Raw genomic sequence first — 24486 nt, 5'->3', positions numbered from 1 at the left:
GTTCTGACCCATTTGTCTGCCTTCTTTCCCAATTCTTGGGGAGAGGTCAGATCAGAGTCCACCAGGTACTGGTGCAACAAATCAGACACACAATTATTAAGAATATGCTCTCTCAGGATCAAGTTATACAGGCTGTCATAATCAGTAACTTTACTGCCATGTAACCACCCCTCCAAGGCCTTCACTGAATGGTCAATGAAATCAACCCAGTCTTGTGAAGACTCCTTTTTGGTCTCTCTGAACTTTATCCTGTATTGTTCAGTGGTTAAGCCATAACCATCCAGGAGTGCATTCTTAAGAACTTTGTAATCATTGGCTTCACTTTCTTTCACAGTAAGGAGCCTATCCCTACCTTTTCCACTAAATGATAGCCATAGGATAGCAGCCCACTGCCTTTGAGGGACATCCTGTACAGCACAGGCCCTCTCAAGTGCAGCAAACCACTTGTTAATGTCATCCCCCTCCTTATAAGGGGGAACTATCTTATGCAGATTCCTAGAATCATGCTCTTTTGCAGGATGACTATGGGGAATACTGCTGCTGCCACCATGGGTTTCTAAACCCAACTTCTGTCTTTCCTTCTCTACTTCTAAGGTCTGTCTATCCAAATCCAGCTGTTGCTTCTTGAGCTTCAGTCTGGTTTGTTCCACTCTCAATCTATTGAGCTCCCTTTCTAACAATCTGTCATCAGGGTGGGTGGGAGGGACATGCCTTGAAACAGAAGTATGATGAGAATGGACAGAAGGAGACCTGTCCCTTACAGAAGGCACCCTAACAGCTTGGTTAACAGAAACATCACTTCTACTGTGGTGAGAATGAATGCTCTTGCTATGATGTGAGACAACACTATCTGTATGGTGTGACTCAACCTCAGTACCAACTATGCTAGACTGTCTAGTAATGGGCAGGCTATGAAGTTTCTTTCCTGAATCTTTTCCTAGGGGGGTCCCTTGATCAGATTGGGAACCATTAGCTACTTTTTCAACAGATGGGGCCCTTTTGGCCTTATCTTGTTCTCTAAGCATGTTAAGCAATAATTCCAAGGAAGGATTCTTCCCTACACTCAAACCTCTCTCTATGCAGAGACTCCTTGCTCCTTTCCAGCTAAGGTGGTCATATGCAAGTTTGGACAGATCAACATTTTGGCCTGTGCCAGACATTTTTAGAAAGGGAGTTTAAGTGTTAGAAAAAGAGAAAAAAGTTTTCAGAACTTTTAGAAAGACAGAAAAAAAAACTTTTTAAACTTTTAAGAACTTTTAGAAAGTTTAGAGGTACTTTTCAGCACTTTAGAAAAGAGGTGAGAAAAGAAATGCAGAACTTTTTGGTTAGGTGTACATACACTGAACTTGTTTTGTATATTTTTCTCTTATGAAAAGTACAATCACAAAAGTGGTAAGTAGTCTCAAAGCACTTATCCCACCGCTGCACAACCAATGTAGGAGGCTGGACTGGCTTGTAGTGAGTACCAAGGGGTACTTACACCTTGCACCAGGCCCAGTTATCCCTTATTAGTGTATAGGGTGTCTAGCAGCATAGGCTGATAGATAATGGTAGCTTAGCGGAGCAGCTTAGGCTGAACTAGGAGACGAGTGAAGCTCCTACAGTACCACTAGTGTCATATGCACAATATCATAAGAAAACACAATACACAGATATACTAAAAATAAAGGTACTTTATTTTTATGACAATATGCCAAAGTATCTCAGAGTGTACCCTCAGTATGAGGATAGCAAATATACACAAGATATATGTACACAATACCAAAATATGCAGTAATAGTATTAGAAAACAGTGCAAACAATGTATAGTTACAATAGGATGCAATGGGGACACATAGGGATAGGGGCAACACAAACCATATACTCCAAAAGTGGAATGCGAACCACGAATGGACCCCAAACCTATGTGACCTTGTAGAGGGTCGCTGGGACTATTAGAAAATAGTAAGGGTTAGAAAAATAGCCCACCCCAAGACCCTGAAAAGTGAGTGCAAAGTGCACTTAAGTTCTCCAAAGGACATAGAAGTCGTGATAGTTGAATTCTGCAGGAAAGACACAAACCAACAATGCAACAACGATGGATTTCCAGTCGAGGGTATCTGTGGAACAAGGGGACCAAGTCCAAAAGTCACAAGCAAGTCGGAGATGGGCAGATGCCCAGGAAATGCCAGCTGTGGGTGCAAGGAAGCTGCTACTGGACAGTAGAAGCTTAGGTTTCTGCAAGAACGACAAGGGCTAAAGACTTCCCCTTTGGAGAACAGATCCCACACGCCGTGGAGAGTCGTGCAGAAGTATTTTCCCGCCAAAAGACTGCCAACAAGCCTTGCTAGCTGCAAATCGTGTGGTTAGTGTTTTTGGATGATGCTGTGGCCCAGGAGGGACCAGGATGTTGCCAATTGCGTCAGGGGACAGAGGGGCCGTCGAGCAAGACAAGGAGCCCTCTCAGCAGCAGGCAGCACCCGCAGAAGTGCCAGAAACAGGCACAACAAGGATGTGTGAAACAGTGCTCACCCGAAGTCGCACAAAGGAGTCCCACGTCGCCGGAGAACAACTTAGGAGGTCGTGCAATGCAGGTTAGAGTGCCGTGGACCTAGGCTGGAACGTGCACAAAGGATTTCTGCCGGAAGTGCAAGGAGGCCGGAGTAGCTGCAAAAGTTGCGGTTCCCAGCAATGCAGTCTGGCGTGGGGAGGCAAGGACTTACCTCCACCAAAATTGGACTGAAGAGTCACTGGACTGCGGGAGTCACTTGGACAGAGTTGCTGGATTCAAGGGACCTCGCTCGTCGTGCTGAGAGGAGACCCAGGGGAACGGTGATGCAGTTCTTTGGTGCCTGCGGTTGCAGGGGGACGATTCCGTCGACCCACGGGAGATTTCTTCGGAGCTTCTAGTGCAGAGAGGAGGCAGACTACCCCCACAGCATGCACCACCAGGAAAACAGTCGAGAAGGCGGCAGGATCAGCGTTACAGAGTTGCAGTAGTCGTCTTTGCTACTTTGTTGCAGTTTTGCAGGCTTCCAGCGCGGTCAGCAGTCGATTCCTTGGCAGAAGGTGAAGAGAGAGATGCAGAGGAACTCGGATGAGCTCTTGCATTCGTTATCTAAGGAATCCCAAGAGACAGAGACCCTAAATAGCCAGAAAAGAGGGTTTGGCTACCTAGGAGAGAGATTAGGCTAGCAACACCTGAAGGAGCCTATCAGAAGGAGTCTCTGACGTCACCTGATGGCACTGGCCACTCAGAGCAGTCCAGTGTGCCAGCAGCACCTCTGTTTCCAAGATGGCAGAGGTCTGGAGCACACTGGAGGAGCTCTGGGCACCTCCCAGGGGAGGTACAGGTCAGGGGAGTGGTCACTCCCCTTTCCTTTGTCCAGTTTCGCGCCAGAGCAGGGCTAAGGGGTCCCTGAACCGGTGTAGACTGGCTTATGCAGAAATGGGCACCATGTGTGCCCATGAAAGCATTTCCAGAGGCTGGGGGAGGCTACTCCTCCCCTGCCTTCACACCATTTTCCAAAGGGAGAGGGTGTAACACCCTCTCTCAGAGGAAGTCCTTTGTTCTGCCATCCTGGGCCAGGCCTGGCTGGACCCCAGGAGGGCAGAAGCCTGTCTGAGGGGTTGGCAACAGCAGCAGCTGCAGTGAAACCCCGAGAAAGGCAGTTTGGCAGTACCAGGGTCTGTGCTACAGACCACTGGGATCATGGGATTGTGTCAACTATGCCAGGATGGTATAGAGGGGGCAATTCCATGATCATAGACATGTTACATGGCCATATTCGGAGTTACCATTGTGAAGCTACATATAGGTAGTGACCTATATGTAGTGCACGCGTGTAATGGTGTCCCCGCACTCACAAAGTCCGGGGAATTGGCCCTGAACAATGTGGGGGCACCTTGGCTAGTGCCAGGGTGCCCACACACTAAGTAACTTAGCACCCAACCTTTACCAGGTAAAGGTTAGACATATAGGTGACTTATAAGTTACTTAAATGCAGTGTAAAATGGCTGTGAAATAACGTGGACGTTATTTCACTCAGGCTGCAGTGGCAGGCCTGTGTAAGAATTGTCAGAGCTCCCTATGGGTGGCAAAAGAAATACTGCAGCTCATAGGGATCTCCTGGAACCCCAATACCCTGGGTACCTCAGTACCATATACTAGGGAATTATAAGGGTGTTCCAGTAAGCCAATGTAAATTGGTAAAATTGGTCACTAGCCTGTTAGTGACAATTTGAAAGAAATTAGAGAGCATAACCACTGAGGTTCTGATTAGCAGAGCCTCAGTGAGACAGTTAGTCATAACACAGGTAACACATTCAGGCACACTTATAAGCACTGGGGCCCTGGCTGGCAGGGTCCCAGTGACACATACAACTAAAACAACATATATACAGTGAAAAATGGGGGTAACATGCCAGGCAAGATGGTACTTTCCTACACAACCCCCCCCCAAACGAAGGACAATAAGACTAGCCATGACCTGATGAGTCTTCATTGTCTAAGTGGAAATATCTGGAGAGTCCATCTGCATTGGAGTGGCTACTCCCAGGTCTATGTTCCACTATATAGTCCATTCCCTGTAGGGATATGGACCACCTCAACAATTTAGGATTTTCACCTTTCATTTGTTTTAGCCAAAGTAGAGGTTTGTGGTCTGTCTGAACAATGAAGTGAGTGCCAAACAGGTATGGCCTCAACTTCTTCAGTGCCCAGACCACAGCAAAGGCCTCCCTCTCAATGGCAGACCAACGCTTTTCTCTAGGGGTCAACCTCCTACTAATAAAAGCAACAGGTTGATCCTGGCCCTCAGGATTAAGTTGTGATAGGACTGCCCCTACTCCTAATTCAGATGCATCAGTTTGGACATAGAATTTTTTTAAGTAACAAGGGCTTTTCAGGACAGGTGCAGAGCACATGGCCTGCTTCAGCTCCTCAAAAGCTTTCTGACAGTTTGCTGTCCATAATACCTTTTTAGGCATTTTCTTGGATGTGAGGTCATTAAGAGGGGCTGCAATGGAGCCATAGTTCTTAATGAACCTCCTGTAATACCCAGTGAGGCCTAGGAAGGCTCTCACCTGAGTCTGAGTAGTAGGGGGAACCCAATCTATAATAGTTTGGATTTTCCCCTGAAGTGGTGCAATCTGTTCCCCACCAACAAGGTGTCCCAGATAAACCACTTTCCCCTGCCCTATCTGGCACTTTGAAGCCTTGATAGTGAGGCCTGCCTTTTGCAGGGCCTCTAAAACTTTCCATAGGTGGACCAGGTGATCATCTCAACTGGAGCTAAAGACAGCTATATCGTCCAAATATGCTGCACTAAAAGCTTCCAGCCCTTGCAGAACTGTGTTCACCAACCTCTGAAAAGTGGCAGGTGCATTTTTCAATCCAAAAGGCATTACTGTGAATTGGTAATGGCCTCCAATGGTTGAAAATGCAGTTTTAGGTTTAGCATCTTCTGATAATTTGATCTGCCAATACCCTGCAGTCAAATCAAAAGTGCTTAGATACTTGGCAGATGCCAGAATATCTATGAGCTCATCTGCCCTGTGTATAGGGTGAGCATCAGTTTTCGTTACCTGGTTGAGACCTCTGTAGTCATCACAAAACTGCATTTCTTTCTTTCCATCCTTGGAATGAGGTTTTGGTACAAGTACCACAGGAGAGGCCCATGGACTTTCAGAGTGCTCAACCACTCCCAGTTCTAACATTTTCTGAACCTCTTGCTTTATGCAGTCCCTGACATGGTCCCTTTTGACAGGCAAGCTGTCTCCAGTATCTATAGTGTGCTCACACCAAGACGTGGTACCTGGCACAGTAGAGAAGAGTTCAGAAAACTGACCCAGGAGATTTATGCAATGGTCTTTCTGCTCAGCAGTAAGACAATCAGCCAAAACTACACCTTCCACCAGAGCATCTTGTTCTGTGGAAGAGAAGAGATCAGGTAGAGGATCACTGTCTTCTTCCTGTCCCTCATCAGTTGCCATGAGCAGGGTGAGATCAGCCCTGTCATAGTAGGGTTTAAGGCGATTGACATGGAGCACCCTAAGGGGACTCCTGGCAGTGCCTAAGTCAACTAAGTAGATGATTTCACCCTTTTTTTTCAACAATTGTGTGGGGTCCACTCCATTTATCTTGGAGTGCTCTTGGGGCCACAGGCTCCAAGACCCACACTTTCTGCCCTGGTTTGTACTGAACCAAAACAGCCTTCTGGTCATGCCATTGCTTTTGGAGCTCTTGGCTGGCCTGAAGGTTTTTGCTGGCCTTTTTCATGTACTCAGCCATCCTTGATCTGAGGCCAAGTACATAATACACAATATCTTGCTTTGGAGCTTTTAAAGGTTGTTCCCAACCCTCCTTGACAAGTGTTAGTGGACCCCTAACAGGGTGTCCAAAGAGGAGTTCAAAGGGGCTGAAGCCCACTCCTTTCTGGGGTACCTCCCTGTAGGCAAAAAGTAGGCATGGTAACAGGATATCCCATCTCCTGCGGAGTTTTTCAGGGAGACCCATAATCATGCCTTTGAGAGTTTTGTTAAATCTCTCCACCAGTCCATTTGTTTGTGGATGATAGGGTGTAGTGAACTTGTAAGTCACACCACACTCCTTCCACATGGCCTTTAAGTAACCAGACATGAAATTGCTTCCTCTGTCTGATACTACTTCCTTTGGGAAGCCCACCCTAGAAAATATTCCCAGGAGGGCCTTTGCCACTGCAGGTGCTGTAGTGGTCCTTAAAGGAATTGCTTCAGGATATCTTGTGGCATGGTCCACTACCACTAAGATAAACCTATTGCCTGAAGCAGTAGGAGGGTCAAGGGGGCCAACTATGTCAACCCCTACCCTTTCAAAGGGAACTCCAACCACAGGCAGTGGAATAAGGGGTGCCTTTGGGGTGCCACCTGTCTTGCCACTGGCTTGACAGGTTTCACAGGACTTACAAAACTCTTTTGTGTCCTCAGACATTCTAGGCCAATGAAACAAGGGAACAAGCCTGTCCCAAGTTTTCATTTGTCCCAGATGTCCAGCTAGGGGAATGTCGTGGGCTAGAGTTAGGAGGAACTTTCTGTACTCCTGAGGAATCACTAACCTCCTGGCAGTTCCAGGTTTAGGATCCCTTGCTTCAGTGTACAAGAGGTTGTCCTCCCAGTAAACTCTGTGAGAGTCACTGACATCCCCATTAGCTTGTTTGACAGCTTGCTGTCTTAGACCCTCTAGTGTGGGACAGGTTTGCTGTGCCACACTCAGCTCCTCCCTGGCAGGCCCCCCTTCACCCAAAAGCTCAGCAGTGTCTGCTTCCAGCTCCTCTGGTGTAGGTTCTGCACAGGGTGGAAATTCTTCTTCCTCAGAAGTAGAATCCACTGTAGAGGGAGGGATAGTAGGAAGTGCTTTACTTCTACTAGCCCTAGCTTTAGTGAGCACTTGGTCCATTGTTCCAGGATCCAAGTTTCCCTGTCCTTTTTGCTTTTTGGCCTGAGCCCTGGTTAAAGCAAAAATATGCCCTGGGATGCCCAGCATTGCTGCATGGGCCTCCAACTCCACATCTGACCAAGCTGATGTCTCCAAATCATTTCCTAGTAGACAGTCTACAGGTAAATCTGAGGCTACCACAACTTTCTTTGGACCAGTAACCCCCCCCCCCAGTTGAGATTTACAACAGCCATGGGGTGGCTAAGTGTGTTGTTGTGAGCATCGGTTACTTGGTACTGGTGACCAAGTAGGTGTTGTTCAGGGTGGACCAGTTTCTCTATGACCATAGTCACACTGGCACCAGTGTCCCTGTAGGCCTGAACCTCAACACCCTTTATTAGGGGTAGCTGCTTGTACTTATCCATGTTAAGGGGACAAGCAACTAAGGTGGCTAAATCAATAGCCCCCTCAGAGTCTAACACAGCCTCTGTGGTCTCCCTAACAAGACCAACCCCAACTAAGTTACCAAAAGTGAGCCCAGCTACTCCCTTGGATTGGCTATTAGTAGGTTTGCTCCCACCACCACTGCTATTAGTAGGGACACTAGGTGTAGCAGTAGGGGTTGTAGTGGTAGGAGGCTTGGTGCTTTTCTTTGGACAACTGGGATCTGTTGTCCAATGGCCTTTTATTTTACATAAATAGCACCATGGTTTATTTTCTTTGTTTTGATTAGAAGAGGATTTGGGCCCACCACCCCCACCCCCACCAGAGTGTTTTTGTGGGCCTGATGAAGACTCATTTTTAGATTTGTCCCCACCCTTGTCAGAAGACTTACCATCCTTCTTCTTGTTGCCATCTTTGTCACCCCCTGTATGAACTTTTCTGTTCACCCTTGTTCTGACCCATTTGTCTGCCTTCTTTCCCAATTCTTGGGGAGAGGTCAGATCAGAGTCCACCAGGTACTGGTGCAACAAATCAGACACACAATTATTAAGAATATGCTCTCTCAGGATCAAGTTATACAGGCTGTCATAATCAGTAACTTTACTGCCATGTAACCACCCCTCCAAGGCCTTCACTGAATGGTCAATGAAATCAACCCAGTCTTGTGAAGACTCCTTTTTGGTCTCTCTGAACTTTATCCTGTATTGTTCAGTGGTTAAGCCATAACCATCCAGGAGTGCATTCTTAAGAACTTTGTAATCATTGGCTTCACTTTCTTTCACAGTAAGGAGCCTATCCCTACCTTTTCCACTAAATGATAGCCATAGGATAGCAGCCCACTGCCTTTGAGGGACATCCTGTACAGCACAGGCCCTCTCAAGTGCAGCAAACCACTTGTTAATGTCATCCCCCTCCTTATAAGGGGGAACTATCTTATGCAGATTCCTAGAATCATGCTCTTTTGCAGGATGACTATGGGGAATACTGCTGCTGCCACCATGGGTTTCTAAACCCAACTTCTGTCTTTCCTTCTCTACTTCTAAGGTCTGTCTATCCAAATCCAGCTGTTGCTTCTTGAGCTTCAGTCTGGTTTGTTCCACTCTCAATCTATTGAGCTCCCTTTCTAACAATCTGTCATCAGGGTGGGTGGGAGGGACATGCCTTGAAACAGAAGTATGATGAGAATGGACAGAAGGAGACCTGTCCCTTACAGAAGGCACCCTAACAGCTTGGTTAACAGAAACATCACTTCTACTGTGGTGAGAATGAATGCTCTTGCTATGATGTGAGACAACACTATCTGTATGGTGTGACTCAACCTCAGTACCAACTATGCTAGACTGTCTAGTAATGGGCAGGCTATGAAGTTTCTTTCCTGAATCTTTTCCTAGGGGGGTCCCTGGATCAGATTGGGAACCATTAGCTACTTTTTCAACAGATGGGGCCCTTTTGGCCTTATCTTGTTCTCTAAGCATGTTAAGCAATAATTCCAAGGAAGGATTCTTCCCTACACTCAAACCTCTCTCTATGCAGATACTCCTTGCTCCTTTCCAGCTAAGGTGGTCATATGCAAGTTTGGACAGATCAACATTTTGGCCTGTGCCAGACATTTTTAGAAAGGGAGTTTAATTGATAGAAAAAGAGAAAAAAGTTTTCAGAACTTTTAGAAAGACAGAAAAAAAAACTTTTTAAACTTTTAAGAACTTTTAGAAAGTTTAGAGGTACATTTCAGCACTTTAGAAAAGAGGTGAGAAAAGAAATGCAAAACTTTTTGGTTAGGTGTACATACACTGAACTTGTTTTGTATATTTTTCTCTTATGAAAAGTACAATGACAAAAATGGTAAGTAGTCTCAAAGCACTTATCCCACCGCTGCACAACCAATGTAGGAGGCTGGACTGGCTTGTAGTGAGTACCAAGGGGTACTTACACCTTGCACCAGGCCCAGTTATCCCTTATTAGTGTATAGGGTGTCTAGCAGCATAGGCTGATAGATAATGGTAGCTTAGCAGAGCAGCTTAGGCTGAACTAGGAGACGAGTGAAGCTCCTACAGTACCACTAGTGTCATATGCACAATATCATAAGAAAACACAATACACAGATATACTAAAAATAAAGGTACTTTATTTTTATGACAATATGCCAAAGTATCTCAGAGTGTACCCTCAGTATGAGGATAGCAAATATACACAAGATATATGTACACAATACCAAAATATGCAGTAATAGTATTAGAAAACAGTGCAAACAATGTATAGTTACAATAGGATGCAATGGGGACACATAGGGATAGGGGCAACACAAACCATATACTCCAAAAGTGGAATGCGAACCACGAATGGACCCCAAACCTATGTGACCTTATAGAGGGTCGCTGGGACTATTAGAAAATAGTAAGGGTTAGAAAAATAGCCCACCCCAAGACACTGAAAAGTGAGTGCAAAGTGTACTTAAGTTCCCCAAAGGACATAGAAGTCGTGATAGGTGAATTCTGCAGGAAAGACACAAACCAACAATGCAACAACGATGGATTTCCAGTCGAGGGTATCTGTGGAACAAGGGGACCAAGTCCAAAAGTCACAAGCAAGTCGGAGATGGGCAGATGCCCAGGAAATGCCAGCTGTGGGTGCAAGGAAGCTGCTACTGGACAGTAGAAGCTTAGGTTTCTGCAGGAACGACAAGGGCTAGAGACTTCCCCTTTGGAGAACAGATCCCACACGCCGTGGAGAGTCGTGCAGAAGTATTTTCCCGCCAAAAGACTGCCAACAAGCCTTGCTAGCTGCAAATCATGTGGTTAGTGTTTTTGGATGATTCTGTGGCCCAGGAGGGACCAGCATGTCGCCAATTGCGTCAGGGGACAGAGGGGCCGTCGAGCAAGACAAGGAGCCCTCTCAGCAGCAGGCAGGACCCGCAGAAGTGCCAGAAACAGGCACAACAAGGATGTGTGAAACAGTGCTCACCCGAAGTCGCACAAAGGAGTCCCACGTCGCCGGAGAACAACTTAGGAGGTCGTGCAATGCAGGTTAGAGTGCCGTGGACCTAGGCTGGAATGTGCACAAAGGATTTCCGCCGGAAGTGCACGGAGGCTGGAGTAGCTGCAAAAGTTGCGGTTCCCAGCAATGCAGTCTGGCGTGGGGAGGCAAGGACTTACCTCCACCAAACTTGGACTGAAGAGTCACTGGACTGTGGGAGTCACTTGGACAGAGTTGCTGGATTCAAGGGACCTCGCTCGTTGTGCTGAGAGGAGACCCAGGGGAACGGTGATGCAGTTCTTTGGTGCCTGCGGTTGCAGGGGGACGATTCCGTCGACCCACGGGAGATTTTTTCGAAGCTTCTAGTGCAGAGAGGAGGCAGACTACCCCCACAGCATGCACCACCAGGAAAACAGTCGAGAAGGCGGCAGGATCAGCGTTACAGAGTTGCAGTAGTCGTCTTTGCTACTTTGTTGCAGTTTTGCAGGCTTCCAGCGCGGTCAGCAGTCGATTCCTTGGCAGAAGGTGAAGAGAGAGATGCAGAGGAACTCGGATGAGCTCTTGCATTCGTTATCTAAGGAATCCCAAGAGACAGAGACCCTAAATAGCCAGAAAAGAGGGTTTGGCTACCTAGGAGAGAGGATAGGCTAGCAACACCTGAAGGAGCCTATCAGAAGGAGTCTCTGACGTCACCTGATGGCACTGGCCACTCAGAACAGTCCAGTGTGCCAGCAGCACCTCTGTTTCCAAGATGGCAGAGGTCTGGAGCACACTGGAGGAGCTCTGGGCACCTCCCAGGGGAGGTACAGGTCAGGGGAGTGGTCACTCCCCTTTCCTTTGTCCAGTTTCGCGCCAGAGCAGGGCTAAGGGGTCCCTGAACCGGTGTAGACTGGCTTATGCAGAAATGGGCACCATGTGTGCCCATGAAAGCATTTCCAGAGGCTGGGGGAGGCTACTCCTCCCCTGCCTTCACACCATTTTCCAAAGGGAGAGGGTGTAACACCCTCTCTCAGAGGAAGTCCTTTGTTCTGCCATCCTGGGCCAGGCCTGGCTGGACCCCAGGAGGGCAGAAGCCTGTCTGAGGGGTTGGCAGCAGCAGCAGCTGCAGTGAAACCCCGAGAAAGGCAGTTTGGCAGTACCAGGGTCTGTGCTACAGACCACTGGGATCATGGGATTGTGCCAACTATGCCAGGATGGTATAGAGGGGGCAATTCCATGATCATAGACATGTTACATGGCCATATTCGGAGTTACCATTGTGAAGCTACATATAGGTAGTGACCTATATTTAGTGCACGCGTGTAATGGTGTCCCCGCACTCACAAAGTCCGGGGAATTGGCCCTGAACAATGTGGGGGCACCTTGGCTAGTGCCAGGGTGGCCACACACTAAGTAACTTAGCACCCAACCTTTACCAGGTAAAGGTTAGACATATAGGTGACTTATAAGTTACTTAAGTGCAGTGTAAAATGGCTGTGAAATAACGTGGACGTTATTTCACTCAGGCTGCAGTGGCAGACCTGTGTAAGAATTGTCAGAGCTCCCTATGGGTGGCAAAAGAAATGCTGCAGCCCATAGGGATCTCCTGGAACCCCAATACCCTGGGTACCTCAGTACCATATACTAGGGAATTATAAGGGTGTTCCAGTAAGCCAATGTAAATTGGTAAAATTGGTCACTAGCCTGTTAGTGACAATTTGAAAGAAATGAGAGAGCATAACCACTGAGGTTCTGATTAGCAGAGCCTCAGTGAGACAGTTAGTCATAACACAGGTAACACATTCAGGCACACTTATGAGCACTGGGGCCCTGGCTGGCAGGGTCCCAGTGACACATACAACTAAAACAACATATATACAGTGAAAAATGGGGGTAACATGCCAGGCAAGATGGTACTTTCCTACACTGTTTACACTGTGAAAGCTTGACTTGGTACTGTAATCAGCCAGTTCGCCTTTCACTAATGAACAGCCCAGAGAACAGTCACATGGTTGGAGCAGCATGTTCATTCTGATATGGTGTACTGACCAGATCTGATCATAGAACACCGTGTTAAAGGTGTGCCACCAAGCAGACCACGGTGAGCATCTATATTATAGACCATGGTAATTTTATTACATTATTTTCATACAGTCTGAAGAACAGTCAGGTATGGGTACCAGATTGATTTATCCTAATCTTTATTATGGAGTTGCTTACATTGATTTACAATGCTCTTTAATATGTAGTTACAGTATGGACATATAAGGATAGTAGAGGTTATATTAATATTGTCTGCTACTATATTGCTACGGCTGCCTGGACTGGAGCATATGCATCTATGTCTGTTTTGATGTGCCTTTTAGAAGGGTCCTGGTTTGCAGTGGATAAAAATGTAAGGGTATTCCACGGAAATGGGGTGAAACACAGCGAGTTTTTCATTTTTTTTTTAAAGAAGTGTGTCATCTCTGAATACGATCAGTGTTTAATGAGTTGCACACCATTGACATCTCAATCATGCATTACCACTGTGCAATAATAATGGATGCTTGAGGTTTTGCTCTCTTTTCTCTTATCTGTATGGGTCACATCTTCACATTCCCAGATCTACTTCCTTTGCAGAGGTACTGGATGCGAATATATATTGGTTGTGAGGCTGGATACCAAGTTCTGACAGCACACAACTTAATGGAGAAGTGTACGTTCCTGTGCTTTTGTTGAATCACCACCTAAGTTGGCTCTTAGGAGTATGGAACCTGTTGAATGGAATTTTTGGAGCTTTCGACATACTGTTTTGAAATCCCACGCTATTAGTTGTCTGATGGTCATTTACAAACTCCAATCTGATAAGTCTATTTACCACTTTAGTGTTGCGTGCCCAAAGTGCCCTGACGAGCACCAGGAAAAGCTAAATGGCATTAGCTTGCCAGCGCAGTCTGTGGTGTGGGCGAAGGCGCATAATTTTGATGCTGAGAAAACACAGGTCTATAAGGGTTGCACAGGATCTCAGTTTTCCACTGCGCATGCAGACTCACAAAATAGTAAGTAACTCAATGCAATGATTTGAGTCACTTTGTGCTAGTTTGGTGAATAAGCGATCCTTAGTAAATAACTCTCCATAATATTTTGCTGTTCTTGGGCACTTAAATATTGTGTGCACAGATGAGTGTTGCTCTGTCTCAAGCTTTAGGAACTTGGATCCCAGTGTAGTAAACTGTGCAAGATCGCACGTTGACCTTTGACACGAGGAACCCCCCTTGTTGACCTGGATGTTTATTGATATGGATTGCGTGTTGAATCCTTTTAATCTGGGCAGCAGAATTCCGTTCCGTGAGATACCTACCTGTTTTCAGACAAGTTTTACAAAAGTGCGCTTGAGTAGTGAGAACCATATTTGTTCAAACTGGGTTGCTATAAAATTGAACATTTTTGATTTGCAGAACTAAGAGAAAACGAGTTCGCCCAGCTCACATATTTTGGCTTTCCATTGTTTCAACAGATAGCTGCAATCAACAAGGCTGATGTCACTTGAGACGGCTAAGTGGAATCAACGGAAATACCTATTTCAACTTTTTGAATTCAAGCTTTAATGTCTCCATGAAACTGCAATAAAAGGTGGTATACCACTGTTGAAAAAGCCTCAGTGCCTCTTCGATATGCCATCATGGTGATTGCACATTTTCCATGCAACAGCAGAACGAGCTGTGTGCATAAACTGAATTCATTTATAACGTTACAGTGTACTGGCCAACTGGAATGTGTGTCATATTTATTCAACGCTCCAGCTAGTTTTAGTAGCGTGGAACAATCAGCAACCTGGCTGTACCAGAAGTATGAAAACACCAAAAGTAAGGTAGTTACGTTATGGGTAACAGGGCATGTAACCACATTATAAAATTCCCCGGGCAGCGCCCAGGAGGCCACAGTGTAGATTTACTAAATGTGCCACATTAAACGGGAGGTTCGTGACCACACCTGAGGAGATGGGTAAGTGGTGTGTTTTGTTAATAAATGAAAAAGAAACAGACAGCAAAAGTAGCAAAACTGAAACAACTTTGAAGATGCTGGTCGAAGTTAAAGGTTTGAACAGTTCAAAAAATACTATGATGACAAGTTTAAATTCTACCCGCATATTTAATATTGTGAGACTCGAAAGACAAACAGAATATGTTTTTCATTCATAATAACTTGCATATTTTGCATTGTCTGTTTCTTCAAAGCAAAATACATTTTGTGCATCATGGATGCTTGCACCTTCAATACGCTTCATCAGCCAGAGCGCAGGTCTTGTACCGATTGTACATTTACGCCAGCAGAGGGAATTCACAACAGCACACATTCTGAAAGGCCGCAGACTTTCTACAAGTCCTTACTTCCGGGCTTGTGGGGTCAGGGTGCTAGCAGAGTGAAAGTAGTCAACAGAGACAGTCACAAACTGCCCATGTGTGTTTTAACCCAGTTTGGGCATCTATGCCCCTCCACGCATCGACTCAAGTAAACTTCCACAGTAAGGTGCATTTGTGCATGCGGAAAATAATTTTCACGTGCAAAAAAATTGAAAAAAAGAGATACAAGATGCATTTGCTCTTCAAGCATAACCATTTACCGGCAGATATTCAGCAATCGGGAAAGCATCGTTTTAGGGATAGCCTTCCGGACACAAATCAAACATTTTCATATATTTTCTTTTTGTAAGTAAAAGGGATATGTCAGTGATTCGCAAAGGACTACTTTTTGTGACTAGATTCCAATATTCTGAATCAATGTTTTATTAATATAATCCCAAACTCCAGTCACTTTCTGAATTTACTTTTCACACATGAACGTTTAATATTCGGCACCTTTTAGAGTTATGGGGATGGAGAGTGAGAGGAATTTGTGGATTGACTTGGAGGGCAGGTTTCAGCATGTTGGTCCAAAAAGGGCTCTGCTTTTGCCGGCATTCAAAGGAAGAGGGCTGCGCCTCCCATCTGCAACACCCTGACTTTATTAGGGGAAACTTAGAGGACAATCTCAGCAGAGTAACCACTGTGCACATGGTGACCAGATGTTACCCCTGTAAAACAACCTAGGGTGTTAAACAGATGACTCACCGAAAACGTAATTACACAACAGTCATGTACTATTAGGGACAGGGCCGCTTGTTTGACTCACATCTGGTTCCTCCTGCACACCAGTACTGAAAAAAACAGGAACTTAAAAAAATTAAAAGTATGTGTTCTCATCGATTTCTCAATAGTGAGCAATTCATATTTGTATGCTATTGCTCGAACATCTCAGGAATAGTTATCTTTCGCTTTCATCTAGGTCTCCCGGTCTTTTTGTCATATCATTACTTTATCAAAGGGTCTTATTTATATAAATATTACGTACCAGAATGAAGAACATAGCGTAAAAGTGTTTTCCACGAACCAATTCTTTTATGCTTTTCTAGCCATTGGGGAATAACAATAACAAACGACTCAAGAATACACGTTTGTAAATACAGGAACCTCCATTTATCTCCTTGGCATCTCCTGCCACGCACAGCACCTCCACCCTTGCCCACGGTGCAGCTACGCAACAATGTCATAGAGACCAAGTTACAAAAAACTAAAATGTGAGTGCTCTCGTTTTGAATGTGAGTTAAGAAAGCAAGAACGTGACTGTGAATCTTGACAGATTTTACAACATCCTCTACTTTAATGATTCCTATCAATCAATCAATCAATCAACCTAGATTAATAAACCGTGACTAGATGCAAAAAAGCCACGTTTTGACTCCCTTTCTGGATTCCTGCAGGGATGGTGCTGTTCGATTGTGGAGGGGAGGTAATTCCAGGCTTTGGCTTTTAGATAGGAAAAGGATTTTTGTCCACTGTAGATGCAGCAGATGCGGGGAGTGTGTGCAAGGGAGGTGGAGCGCAGGTATCTGGAGGCTTGCTGGAAGGGCCTTGTAGAAATGTGTGACCATCTTTAAGTGGCATCATTAATGAATGGGGAGCCAGTGGAGGTTCCTGAAGGGGGGGTGATGTTGGTCCATTTGGGGAGGTCAAGAATGAGTCTAGCAGCTGCGTTCTGAATAGACTGGAGTCTCTTCAGTAGTTGGGTGGTGATTCCTGCATATAGTGAGTTTCCGTAGTCCAGGCGGCTAGTAATTAGGGCTTGAGTGACAGTTTCCTGATGTTGGTGCAGGGCCACTTGAAGATCTTTTGGAGCTGGTGGAGGGTGTGGAAGCAGGTGGAGGAGACTGCATTGACCTGGCCTTTCATGTTGAGATTGCTGTCCAGAATAATGCTGAGGTTGCAGGCACAGTCTGTGGTGTGGCTCTAAGTTTGGAAGGCCACCAGGCATTATTCCACGGAGAGGTGTTATTCCCAAAGATCAGTACTTCAGCTTTGTCTACGTTGAGCTTCAGGCAGCTGGCCTTCATCCAGTTGGCGACACTTGTCATGCAGTTGTGGAAGTTGGACCTCGTAGCGATGAGGTCTTCTGAGAGCAAGAGGATGAGCTGAGTATTGTCTGCGTAGGAAATTATGTTGAGGCCATGGGTTCTAACTATGTTGGCTAGGGGCATTTTGTAAGTGTTGAATAGAATGTGGCTAAGTGATGACCCTTAAGGTACGCCACAGATGGTGCTCTTGGGTGCCGAGGTGAAGGGTGGTAGACGGATTCTCTGGGTTCATCCTGAAGAATGATGCAATGTATTTCAGGGCGTCTCCTTGGATCCCGATTTGGTGGAGTCACTAGTGTGTGGTGGGATACAGTGTCAAATGCAACTTAGAGGTCAAGGAGGATCAGAGCCGCTCCCCCTCCCACCCCTCTGATCCAGGAGTGTTCTGATGTCATTGGTGATTAGTGCAGTCTCTGTGCTTTGTGCGGAAGCCAAATTGAGAGGTGTCCAGCAGGTTGTTTCTCTCCAGGTGTTCGGTGAGTTAGCGGTTGATGGCCTTCTCAAGGACTTTGGCGAAGAAGGGGAACAGAGAGATGGAGCGGTCATTTTTTTAGATCAGTGGGGTTAGAGGAGGGTTTCTTGAGGAAGGGGTCTAACCTCCATGTGCTGCCATCTGTCAGGGAAGGTGGCTGTGATGATTGATGTGTTGCGGATGCAATGTTAAAAACTGGTAAAAAAAAATAAAAATAGTAAAAAAAAAAAAAAAAATGCTGGTAGAAGTCTTGGGCTCGTTGTAGTACCAGCAATGCTTTTCTTCTTCTTCCCTGAAATGAATAAGTAGCAGGCCGTACAGACCGCCCGCACTAAATAATGAATGGAATAGGAGACATGAATCCCATTTGAAGACTTCACCATATGTGTAGATGTTGTGCTTTTCTTATCTTTATCTGGGCATTGGGTGATGCTGCCAAGGGTCCCAGTCCACCTGTTGTTAACGTGTTCGTGTTATACACAAATACATGTTAAAACAGATGCCCAGTTTGTGACAGTTACGAAGAAGTCTCCACGTTTGTGATTGTTGTGCTTTGTGTGGTGGGACATTCTCGAAGAAAAACAAAGTTACCATGTTAAAAACTAGTGAGTGCAAAAAACATTGGTTAATCTGGCTAGAGGGAAAGTAAGGCTTTGATTAAAGATGCTACGCATCTTTCACAGGCTTTTCTGTGGCCAAGGCTATCTGTAACTTTGTCGAATTTACTTGGTCAAAACTAGTTGTAGTCTTCATGTAGTATTAAATCCAGCACAAGGCAGCTATCCCAGGTACCTTCAACAAAGAAGAAAGGGACATTCCAGATTTAGCAGTTCCTCTTTAAATATGACGATATTCCATTACCACTCAATTCTAAATCAACTTCTATTGCTTTAGAAACAAGCTAAAAGCTTAGCTGCCCCGTTTTATGTGGATTTTCCTGTTTGCTCTATAGTCCCTGAAATGTTGGCTTCACATACTTAAAAACAATGTTTTATCTGTGTCTGTTGAAATATTCGGATGTCCAGACCATAAAGGGCATATTCAAGAATTGTTTAAATTGATAGCTTGCATTCCATTTCCTCTGTGCTTGAGCCACGATCGAAAATATTCCATGAAATGTTACATGCTCATTATTTAAATTAACATTTTTATATAAACATTTTTGGTTCATACTATAGGACCATAACACCATGTCATTTAACTGAGATTTCATTTGGGTAAAAGTCCTCTGGCAAGAGCACTGGGAAATGTAAAACAGTGAACACGAACAAATGTTGTTTGCATGACTCACAATTCTGAGCTATTGTTTAGAGCGAATTGTGTCGTCTCATCCAAAATGGATTTAAAGATGCATTGCATGCTGAAAAATAGAGCCAAGTACTCGACCAGCCTTTCTCAAACTAATGCTTAATTTTGTGAAATTTTTGGGCATTTGCACAAATTACACAAAGAAAATTTCTTGAGTTTCACTCGGGGATACTCTTAATATAAATGTTAACTATATAAACTAGAAATAAATCAACAGCACAGCCACTCTGAGGAAAGCAAACTGTGTGAAAATGGGATGTTGGTTGAGTGGAAGGGGGTTGACCCCTGTTCAAACAACAGCCGCAATCCCTGTCAGGGTGAACCACAAAAGTCACAAAATTAACCTTTGCTTAACCCTCTGGTAGCTTGGCACAAAATCAGTCAGGCTTAACTTAGAGATGAAATGACACAAAATGTAATTAAATAAAATTAAATTACATAAAGTTATAAGAGCACAACATCTACCACAAGACATCAAGGTGCAAAAAAGGAAGTGCTCCAAAGAGGAAACCTAAAAAGCAAAGTTCTCGTATCTGAATAGGAGAATAGGAGGACGTCTAGCAATTGATTAAAGGGTGAAAGGCCAGGTCTTCAAGGCTTTTCAAAACACACTATGACCCTGCAGATCACTGATAAATCATGGGAGAGAATTCCACAATTTTGCTGCCTTCACAGAAAAGGTTCTGCCTCCCCACCTGGTCTTCTGGAATTTGGGAATGATTACAAGATTGTAACTGGCAGGCCGAGGCTGTCTAGAGGGGACATACTTCTGAAGCATAGGGCCTGATTTAGAACTTGGTGGAAGGGGATACTCCGTCACAAACGTGACGGATATCCTGTCTGCTGTGTTACAGTCCCCATAGGTTGTAAAGGGATTGTAATACCGCAGACAGAGTATTCCCCTCTGCCAAGTTCTAAATCAGGCCCATAGCTGTCAGTCCTCTGGACCAGGTATTCTCTACCGCCCGATGAACAATGCATAAAGCTTTAAACATGATGCATTTATTAATCGGAAGCCAGTGCAACTTGGAGTTTCCCACTGAGAATGATTGATAGTTAGGAATTTCAAGTATCAGTCTTACGGCTGCATTCTGTACAAGCTGTAGCTTAGCTATAACTGATTTGTTGATCCCCAGATAAAGAGAGTTGCAATAGTCTAACCTAGAAGAAACCAGGGCAGGAACTACCTGCTTGCATGCTTGCAGAGGGATAAAAGTGAATACCTTCCTCAATGTTCTAATAATCCAAAAACATGTAGATACATTATGATTAACCTGAAGATCAAACAACAACTTGGTATCAACTAACATTCCCAAAGAATATTTAGTGAAATCTGTCATAGAGGGCAGTGCTCCTAATGTGTCTGGCCATCAGGAATTATTCATGATGGATGGTTGGTTACAAAATACCAGGACCTCAGTCTTGTCCCCACTCAGTCTAAGGTAGTTGCTACTCATCCAGGTGGCAACTGCCTGCATACATTTTTTTAAAAATGGCAGCAATGGCCTCCGTATCCTTAGAGACGGACACAGTTTTTTACATGTCATCGGCATATGACAGGGCCTCTAGTCCAAAGGACCGTAGCAGCTTGGCCAGTGGGGAGACATAGAGATTGAAATGTGTCAGACTCAGAGAGTAACACTGAGGCACACCACACGGCAAAATAATGGGGCTGGATTTAAAACTGGTTCATAATTACTGTCTGTGACCGATCTTTAAGAAAGGGGGTTAAAAGTTCCAATGCTGAACCAGCGATCCCCAGATTCCACAGCCGGCCAGCAAGTAGGGCTGGAGAAATGGTATTGAAGGCTGTGGATAGATCCAAAAGGATCAATGGCATCAAAGGCTGCGGATAGATCCAAATGGATCAATGGCGCTGCCTTCCCTGCATCAACCACAATTGAAACTAAAGCAGTTTCTGCCCCATGGTTTCTTCTGAAACCAAAGTGAGAGGGCTCTAACAAGTCATGCTCTTTCAAATATGTAATTAACTGTAAAATCAGGTGCTTTTCTAAGAATTTAGACAGAGTAGGCAGCAGAGAAATGGGCATATAGTTATAGAGGCAATGTGTAAAGTATTTATGCAGTGCACAAACAGTACAAAAAGTGAAAACACAAAACAAGAATGTTCCACACCAATTTAGAAACAGAGAGTAAATTTAAATCCATTATTTGACCCCAAAGCAACAAAAATCCAATCAATAAAACCGTGATTATGAAGTGAAAATATAAGGTAAAAACTAGTGCCTAAAAGATCAAAGCACCAACCATGGACATCTAATTGTGGAAGACAGGGTCAAAGTCTAAAAATATGATCTACCATGATGGATGCAAAAAGTAGATTGGGCCTGTCAGTACTTAATGTCAGACTTAGAACAAACTCTGAGAAAATGTTCTGAGAAGATAACGTTTAGAGGAACAAGGCTGCAGGCAATGCTTGAGGAGGAAGCGTTGTCATCTAGGAGCAATTGCACAAAGTCACACTGAAGATTTGTACATGCAGACTTTATGCCTGATTTAGAACTTAGCGGATGGGTTACTCCAGGTAGCCCATCCACCGAAATCTAAATCCCATTATATCCTTCAGGATTATGTCCTATGGGATTTAGATTTTGGCAGACTGGATGTCCGTCACCATTGTGACGGAATAAACCGTCCATCAAGTTCTAAATCAGGCCCTTAGTCACTTTTTTGGAAGTTGAAAATCTTCACCAGGACCAAGCTGGAGGCTTGCCGATGAGAGTTCCAGGAGGCCGATTACCCCTTTGATGAAGGATGAAGTCAGGCCTACAGACGATGCACCTGGGGCAGCCAGACACGCAGTTTGGTTGTGGTCTTCTCTCAGTTCTCAAAGCAGTTTTTAGCCAACAATTGTGCACATTTTTGGTTTCTGGCAATCTGGGTACCTGTAGTACTATTCCCAAGGGTGCAGGTCTGGGGTGGGGTGGGTTGGGGCACCATTTGGGCAATTAGGACTCAGACTGAGTCCAGGCACCAGTTCAAAATGGTTGGAGCCTTTTCTGTCCCTGAGGCTCTGATGAGGAGGCCAGCCATGTAACCCTGTGGACGTACTGCATTCAGCAGTAGACCAGGACTGAAATAGCAGGACAGGCCGCTTATGGCTCAAGGTAGACATCAGGCAGCAACACAGACCTTTCAGGTGAAGCAAGGCAGTCTTCTAAAGTGTGCAACAGTACACAGAGCAGGCAGTCTTTTGAGAGTCATTCTACAGGTCCAGAAAGTAAACCGAAGTGTGGTTCTGAGGGTCATCTTTTTACCTGAGGTGCCTCCTTTGAAGCAGGAACAGTTTCTAGAGGATTCCTCTTAAAGTACTTAACATTTCCTGACTCCCATGCCCTGTCTCCAATCTGGCCACATGAACAATGCAGGGGTGACAAGTCTTTTGTGTGAAGACAGAGCATAACCTAGTCTGAAAGCTAGTCTAAAAGTGAGTAGGTTTTTTGATTGTTTTATGGAAGACTAATCATGTTGCACAGTGTTTTTACTGTTATTCCGGCTCATTGCACACAGCACCTTAATATTGGGCATTGACATACAGCAGCTCTTAACACTGCCTGGGGAAGTGCATTTATTATACTGGGGCAACTCTGATGCTCAGGGCATTTTTTTGCATCTTTTGACTACTTGGCCATGTTCAATGCTGGTAGTTCTTTTGCCTTGCAAGCTAGGCACCATTTTGGGCAGCAGTCTAGTTTCTCACCTGGCTGCAGTATTAAATTGGGGGCCGTGCGTGGACGGCCCACTGGTGTGCCAAAGGTCAGCCCGTGTGCGCCCATCCACGTCCAGCTGGGGCCAGTACCCCTGCCCTTTTTAGGACAGACAGGATAAGCTACTCCTCAGTCGCCATGATGCTCATTAATAAGGTGCCTGCTGAAGCCTGTCATTACTCCAAGGATCCTTATAGTCTACCGGGTGAGTGTCCTATTTGTAAATCCATTTAAAAAATGACAGGGGTAAAAGCACCAGAAGAGCCATCCATATTTTCAAAGATTAGTAACCAAACAGAGCAAAATCAGCCAACCCAAAGCGGCACATGTTTCTTGTCAATTGCAGATCGTTCCCAAAACATAAGGCAGAGTTATTTATTTTTCTAGAAGAAAATCATCCATAAGTGCTCTTCCTGACAGAAACTTAGCTAAAGGAAGATAGCTGGTCAGGCACAGCAGTAGCAATACCACCTGGCTACTCAATCGTCAGGTGTGACAGGGCTGATAGAGTTGGGGGAGGGGTTGCCATAATCGTAAAGATTCTTGAATGCAAGTTCACTCCAATCACAATTCCAGGTGATGAGAGCCTGTTATATTCTATTAAACTCTCTCTCAAACCTACATATTTTCAGGGATGCTTGTTTAGCATTCAGCGGGATCAGTATCAGAATGTGTGCAGGCCATGCCGGACATTCTGATGGTACACAGCAGACAGACAATTTCACTTTATTAGGTGATTTGAACATTCATTTTGAGGACATATCATGTACTCAGGCTGTCAATTATTTTACAGGACTCCTCAGTGATGCATTTGTTTCAGCTGACCAGGGTCATTTACTCAACCTAACTTTTATGAACATCACCAGCTTGGCTGTTAATGCCCCTCTGCCATCCAGCTGAAAGGATCATTATTTGATCCCAATTTCCATTCCAAAAGAGGAAAGACTACCTCCAAGGCAATTTATGCGACAATAGTCCAAACTGAACATAGCCAGTTGAGAACTGGTCTTCCGGAATTCAGCGATAAATTTAGTTCATGATAGAGATGTTTCTACATTCTACACTGAATTTAAGAAATGGAATAGCACGGTCTTAGATAGATTAATCCCATTAAACATTAGCAAGAAACACGGCTGCAGGATAAAATCAAATGGTTCTCACAGCAGCTAAGACAACTAAAAATGTGTGTAAAAGATGTGAAAGGAAGTGGAGGGCCAATTATGAAGACATTTGTAAACAGACCTATTAAAAGGCCCTGAAAAATATCAACATGCCATTCGCAGAGCCCAAATGAATGATTTTGCAGAGAAGATTAACCAATCCTCTAACTCCTCTAAATAAATGTGCACTATTGTAAAGTCTTTTTTAAAATCCAACACAGCAGATGCTGGTCCTCCTCCCTCAGAGGCACACTGCAAACTACTGACTAAGCACTTTCTTGGGAAAGTGAGGCTCATCTATGATGCCCTATTGGGATCAACAGATTATAATAATAAAACAGATGAAAAGCCCACACTGAACAAAGCTAAAGATGAGCTTTCCACCTTCCCTCAGTTAGATGAAAAGGAGGTTACTGCTGTTGCAAGCACAGTTAAATCAGGTTTGCAGCTTTACCCTGCCCCATGAGATATTTTTATTGAAAGGAGGGATGTGATGCTCTCTGCCTTGACAGATATTTACAATTCTTCCCTGAATAATTGTAGTGCCACTGATGCATGGAAGCATGCCATTATACATCCCTCATTGAAGAAACTTA

The sequence above is a fragment of the Pleurodeles waltl genome, chromosome 1_1 (genome assembly GCF_031143425.1).
Source record: "Pleurodeles waltl isolate 20211129_DDA chromosome 1_1, aPleWal1.hap1.20221129, whole genome shotgun sequence".
NCBI classification, from domain to species: domain Eukaryota; kingdom Metazoa; phylum Chordata; class Amphibia; order Caudata; family Salamandridae; genus Pleurodeles; species Pleurodeles waltl.
Note: the sequence above shows the minus strand (reverse complement) of the source record.